Genomic DNA, 6,614 nt, shown 5'->3' on the forward strand with positions numbered 1-6,614 from the left:
GTCCCAGCAGGGGAGGTATCAGTTCACTCAGTTCACATTAACATTTTAAACCATTTATGTTCAAAGCCCCATGGCGACTCCCCACGCCGTGCCTCACTCGTTGAACTCCTCCATCACCTCAATGCCTTCACCTTGCTTGTGGTTGAGATGCCCAGGGCCACCACCACCTTGTCCCTCTCATCTTCTGCTAGCTGAAAAGCTCAGAATACTTGGAACAACATGAGAACTATAGTTAATAAAGTATATTGCATTCAGGATTGTTGCTGAGTAGATTACAGCTGTCCTCACCACTGGGGAGAAATGGGGAACTGTGAGAATATGTTAATTTGTTTCACTACAGTAACCATTCTCATGACATCATGTTCCATACCTTAAATATAAACAAAAACTTTGTTTTAAAAAACACACAAGGCTTCCTCTATGAATACAGTTAGATTTAGATGAAACTTTCCTATTGCTCTCTGAGGGATTGTCCCAAACTAATAAGCAGGTTCCAAAATAGAAATCCAGAGAAACTAGAATGCATTTAAAACATAACCTAGGCCGGGGGCGGTGGCTCATGCCTGTAATCCCAGCAGTTTGGGAGGCCAAGGCGGGTGTGTCATCTGAGATCAGGAGTTTGAGACCAGCCTGTCCAACATAGTGAAACCCCGTCTCTACTACAAAAATTAGCTGGGCGTGTGGCGGGCGCCTGTAATTCCAGCTACTCAGGAGGCTGGGGCAGGAGAATAGCTTGAACTCGGGAGGTGGAGGCTGCAGTGAGCCGAGATTGCACCATTGCACTCCAGCCTGGGTGACAGAGCAAAGCTCCGTCTCAAAAAAATAAAACGAAACAAAAACACATAGGTTTAAAGGCTTCTAGACATAATAAAGGTCAAGCAAAGCTGTGGCAAGAATCAGCGAGAAGGTATCCATGATTGTGGATGTCAGAAAGACCAGTCGAGTACATTTCTCCAAGGTGAGGGACCACACTCTAAAGTATCAATTCAACATTCCTTGTTCAATACATTGTTACAGTTGTTGTTACTTAAGCCCCTATACTGGACTTTGACTAACCACGTACTGTGAAATAATGCTTTTCTGTGTGTATCCTCTGCTGCTCCTGTCTAAAACCAAAGTTGCGATCACAGCCTGTGGGTTGGCTGCTGCCAGGTGCAATTAGATTCTGCATTGCACAGCCACTGTTCTTCCACTTGTCCTTGACTTACGCATGGTAGATTGACCAAGGGCTCTAATGATACGTCCTGAAATAAAGAAGGCATGTACTTGGAAAACCATGTTGAAGTCATCTTTCAGATTTTATATCCAACTCCAGATCAAAAAACATCTATGTCTCTATTGTACATGGAATAAGCCAGGCCAGAGGTTCTTCAAAAGCAATGTTACTCCCTTGCATAGAATAGTCCGGAATCAGAGGACGGGAAGCAGCTGGAAGGGAACAGTGACGATTGCCTGAGCTGGGGCAGTGAATGATGAGGGAGGTTGCAGAAATCAAATACACTGTAGCAGCAGTATGACTGATACGACTGCCTGGGGGTATGTATGGTCACCAAAATGATTTTTAAATCCTTTGTTCATAAAAGTGGGAACTGAGTGCACAGGTTGGTGGCATGGTCTTAACTGGTCTCAACCAAGATCTGAAAAGCAGAGGAGGCAGGACTGAATGAGAAGCCATCTGTGCAGGCTGACTGTGCAGTGTTTAGGTGAGACTTTAAAAGCAAGAAGCCGGCATTATCAGCAGTTCCTCAGCCGCTGGTAAGCGTTGACTAGGGACGTCAAGGGAAAATGTACTCACAATCATGGAACAAGTGTCTTACAGCCAGTCTCAACCTTGGCTGCACATTAGATTTACGTGGGAGCTCTAAAAACTCCTGTTATCCAGAATTTACCCACAGGCCAATTAAATCAGAATCTCTCAAGATAATACCCAGGCATCAGGAATTTTTTTTTTTTTTGAGATGGAGTCTCGCTCCGTCACCAGGCTGGAGTGCAGTGGCACAATCTTGGCTCACTGCAACCTCTGCCTCCTGGGTTCGAGAGATTCTCCTGCCTCAGCCTCCTCAGTAGCTGGGACTATAGGCAAGCACTGCCACGCCTAGCTAATTTTTTTGTATTTTTAGTAGAGACAGGGTTTCACCGTGTTGGCCAGGATGGTCTTGATCTCTTGACCTTGTGATCCATCCATCTCAGCCTCCCAAAGTGCCGGGATCACGGGCGTGAGCCACCGCACCCAGCAGCATCAGGATTTTTTTAAGCACCCACCTGATCACTGCTGTCTTAGCATTTAACCGACTGGATACTTCTAACTACTAGCTCTTTCTTGCCACTCCCTCAAATTGAGAGTTTTGTTTTGTTTTGTTTTCTCTCATTTTACTTTCACTGATAACCCTGAAGGGAGAGGAGGAAATACTTTAAAAGATGACACATAGAAAAGTTACAAAAATGTAAGATATCTTGCAAAGGTTTGGTGGTATTTCCAGCCTTCATTCCCGACTGTTAAATGAGATACTCAGTCCCCATGCTTACTGGAATCACCTGGAATGCTTTAAGAAGAAAATAACGATGCTCAGGCCTTTCACCAATAATTTTGATTTAGTTGGTTTAATTGGTGATACCTGGGGATGGGTGGCCCTTAGCGCCTCCCAGGTGGTTCTAATTCCCAGCCAGGACAGAGAACTCTGCCAGATTTGCAGCCTGGGAGGCATGATGATGGCTTCTTGCTTCCCTCTTCATTGTTTTTCTCCTTACAGGACATGAAGGCCACCAGCCCTTTCAGGTCACACAGCTGCTTCCACAAACACTCCTCCACCTAGGCTGAGTCAAGGTAACCTCAGCCGGGCGCAGAGGCTCACGCCTGTAATCCCAGCACTTTGGGAGGCTGAGGTGGGTGGATCACGAGGTCAGGAGATTGAGACCATCCTGGCTAACACGGTGAAACCCCATCTCTACTAAAAAGACAAAAAATTAGCCGGGCGAGGTGGCGGGCACCTGTAGTCCCACCTACTTGGGAGGCTGAAGCAGGAGAATCACTTGAATCCGGGAGGCAGAGGTTCCAGTGAGCTGAGATTGTGCCACTGCACTCCAGCCTGGGCGACTCTATCTGAGACTCTGTCTCAAAAAAAAAAAAAAGGTCAAGGTAGTCTCTAAAGACTGACCTGCAGTTTCATGTGGATAACATGAATCTCATTGGAGCCTCTACAGCAAGGGGATGTCTCCAATGTGAGACTATCTCAATGACCAACCTTCCAAATGAGGTCTCCACGGTGCGCGCTCAGGCCATGGGGAAGCTGCAGAGGGGATGCCACATGGATGAAAATGTGGATGTGGTACTCTCCAAGAGTTCCTTAAAGTTCTAAGATCACATGACTTGGAGGAGGGCAGAAATCATCCTCTGGCCTGATTATCATTGACAGAGTTGGTAAAGGATAATGCTTTGCAAATCAACAAATCAAAGGGTGATAGCTCTTCATATTATATTAAAGGATAGTTGACTACCTTCCTTTTTCTTGTCAGGTCCATTTTAACACAAGCATTGGATTGCAACCCCGTGATTTTCCAGCTCCTTGCTCATGCTGTTTTCCCCACCTGCAATGGTTTCCCTCCAACAGCACCTGCCCGGATATTTCACAACTTGACTCAAATGCCGACTGATGAATTAATTCTTCCTTGAAACTTCCCCATCTAAAAAGAATCTCTTGGCTGGGCGTGGTGGCTCACGCCTGTAATTCCAGCATTTTAGGAGGCTGAGGCGGGCGGATCATGAGGTCAGGAGATGGAGACTATCCTGGCTAACATGGTGAAACCCCATCTCTACCAAAAAATACAAAAAAAAAAAAAAAAAAAAAATTAGCCCAGCGAGCTGGTGAGCGCCTGTAGTCCCAGCTACTGGGGAGGCTGAGGCAGGACATGGCGTGAACCCGGGAGGCGGAGCTTGCAGTGAGCAGAGATCACGCCACTGCACCTCCAGCCTGGGCGGCAGAGCGAGACTCCGACTCAAAAAACAAACTCTCCTCCCCTCCCCTCCCCTTTCCTCAACCCCCAAACTATCAATATACACCATTTCTTGGAATTTATGACTGTTTACATTTTAGGTGAGTCACTTCTTTATAGAGTCTGTCTCTATAAATGACTTAAGGACAGAATACATGTTTGATTCATTTTCTTTTTTTTTTTTTTTTTGAGACGGAGTCTTGCTCTATCGCCTGGGCTGGAGTGCAGTGGCCGGATCTCAGCTCACTGCAAGCTCCACCTCCCGGGTTCACGCCATTCTCCTGCCTCAGCCTCCCGAGTAGCTGGGACTACAGGCGCCCGCCACCACGCCCGGCTAGTTTTTTGTATTTTAGTAGAGACGGGGTTTCACCGTGTTAGCCAGGATGGTCTTGATCTCCTGACCTCGTGATCCGCCCGTCTCGGCCTCCCAAAGTGCTGGGATTACAGGCTTGAGCCACCGCACCCGGCCTGATTCATTTTCAATAGCAATGATCATCATAACACGTTACACATAGTTATCCAATATTTCATATTTCTTTTTTTTGAGACAGAGTTTTGCTCTTTTTGCCGAGACTGGAGTGCAATGGTGTGACCTCGGCTCACTGCAACCTCTGCCTCCTAGGTTCAAACGATTCTCCTGCCTCAACCTCCTGAGTAGCTGGGATTACAGGCATGCACCACCACACCCAGCTAATTTTGTATTTCTAGTAGAGACGGGGTTTCTTCATGATGGTCAGGCTGGTCTCGAACTCCTGACCTCAGGTGATCCGCCCGCCTCGGCCTCCCAAAGTGCTGGGATTACAGGCGTAAGTCACTGTGCCTGGCCGGTACCCAATATTTCTTAAATAAATAAATGGATGGTTAAAATGTGTACGCTTTCATCAGTATGAGCTAGAGTTGTCAAGGAAGACTTTCTGGACACACTGGAATTTGTCCTGGCCTAGTATGCTTTAGGGGAGGTACAGGTTAAGTGCAGGGTGCAAGGTTGTGGTAGGGACTCCATTGTGTTAATAGGACAAGCAGGTCATGGACCAATCCACCTGCTTCTTTTTACTTAAACCTCCCAAAACAATACGGCCCTTAGGAGGGGCCACACCTTCCAGACAAGTCAGTCATGGTCAGGGTAGAAGAACCACTAAACAGCTGTTGGCAACCCTCAGACAGCTGCAGATGCAATTGCTTAAAACCGGGAGGATTCTGGGATGACCTCAGGTCACCCTGAGACACCCCGAGGGTCTGACAGGGTCCCCACGAGGCCCACTGGGGAGCCCTCCTGCACGACCACCCTCGAGGCTCCCCTTACGAGCTGTGACAGCCCCTGCTCTGGAACTCCAGCCCATCCCTCATGCGCCCAACATGACAAGGCTCAAGGCCTTCGCTGGAGTGAGGGTTCCCGGCTGCCTGAAGCAGTGGGTGCGGGCAGTGAACTGGTCTGAGCGTCTCCCCACACTCAGGCTAACAGGCTTCATCTGAGAGAGGAGAGCATGGGGAAAAAAGCACAAAAGAACCCAGGACCTCCAGACTGTAGTCCCAGATCCTCCCCGAAATGGCTTTCCCTTTCAGGGGCACCCATCGCACCAGGTTTATTAAGCTGATGGCAACAGAAGCCCCTTCTCTATTCTGCAGGAGCAGAGGAAGGACTCATGCGAATACTCACCCTGGAATGGGCACAGAAGCCACTGAGGTTTCCTCAGGAAAGAAGGGGAGGAGCTGCGCAGACCCAGTTATCCTCCCGGAGAGCGAGCGAGGGGCTATGTCTGAGAAATGAGAGGACTCGAGCTGCTGTCCTCTCTGTACAGGGCTGTCTTCACTACAGCGCTGTCCTCTGGGGCACTCAGAAACTGGCCCTCCTAGGAGAGAGAAGGATGGGGAGACAGGCATGGAAAAGGAGACACCTCAGGCCCTTCATACTCATGGCAACGATGCCTCACACCTTCTGATATTTAGACTTTCTCACAAGGAAGGCTTTGCCTCGAGCCCCGGCTTTGTGGGCAGGATGTTAAGGCAGATGATGTCCGCTCTGCTTAATGGTGGGTCACTGAGGCCTACAGGACTTGCCCATGTCCTCAAAGTCCCCCAGGAAGGGAGAGGTGCAGCTGGGGACTCTATATGGGTTTTCTAAGGAGAAATTTTCTTTCCCAGATGTCAACCAGGGCATGTGAGCAGAGACAAGCCCAAAGCAGGCCCCAGAAGGGAGGTAAGAGGGGAAAGCTTTCTTCAAAGCCGGCTTCCTGTGGAGCCCTCAGTAGCGTGGCGCTTTCTCTCTTGGGGCCTTGTTAGTGGGGGCCACTGGGACTGTGTCTTGGGGATCCTATAATGATTCTGGAGGTGATGGGAGATGAACCCTAGGATGCTAGAAGGTCCCCTGGGAGGCTGCCTACCAATGTGATTTTCTAAGCCAGGCCCTGAGTAATTGAGAGGCCTGGTGAAGGTCGCAGGTTAATGAACAAAAGCTGTGGGAGGGTGTAGGCGTGTGTTCCTCTGACTCCCCTTCCCACTAACACATGCTCAGCCAACATTCCCTCGCCTAAGAGAGAGGGCTCTTCTCCCACCAGGGAATGCTGGTGCAGTAGAAAAAGCAGAATAGACAAACCTGTTCTTCTGATTATTAGTGGTTTGACTTT

This window comes from Rhinopithecus bieti, unplaced genomic scaffold (genome assembly GCF_001698545.2).
Source record: "Rhinopithecus bieti isolate Rb0 unplaced genomic scaffold, ASM169854v2 scaffold_70516, whole genome shotgun sequence".
In the NCBI taxonomy this organism is placed as follows: domain Eukaryota; kingdom Metazoa; phylum Chordata; class Mammalia; order Primates; family Cercopithecidae; genus Rhinopithecus; species Rhinopithecus bieti.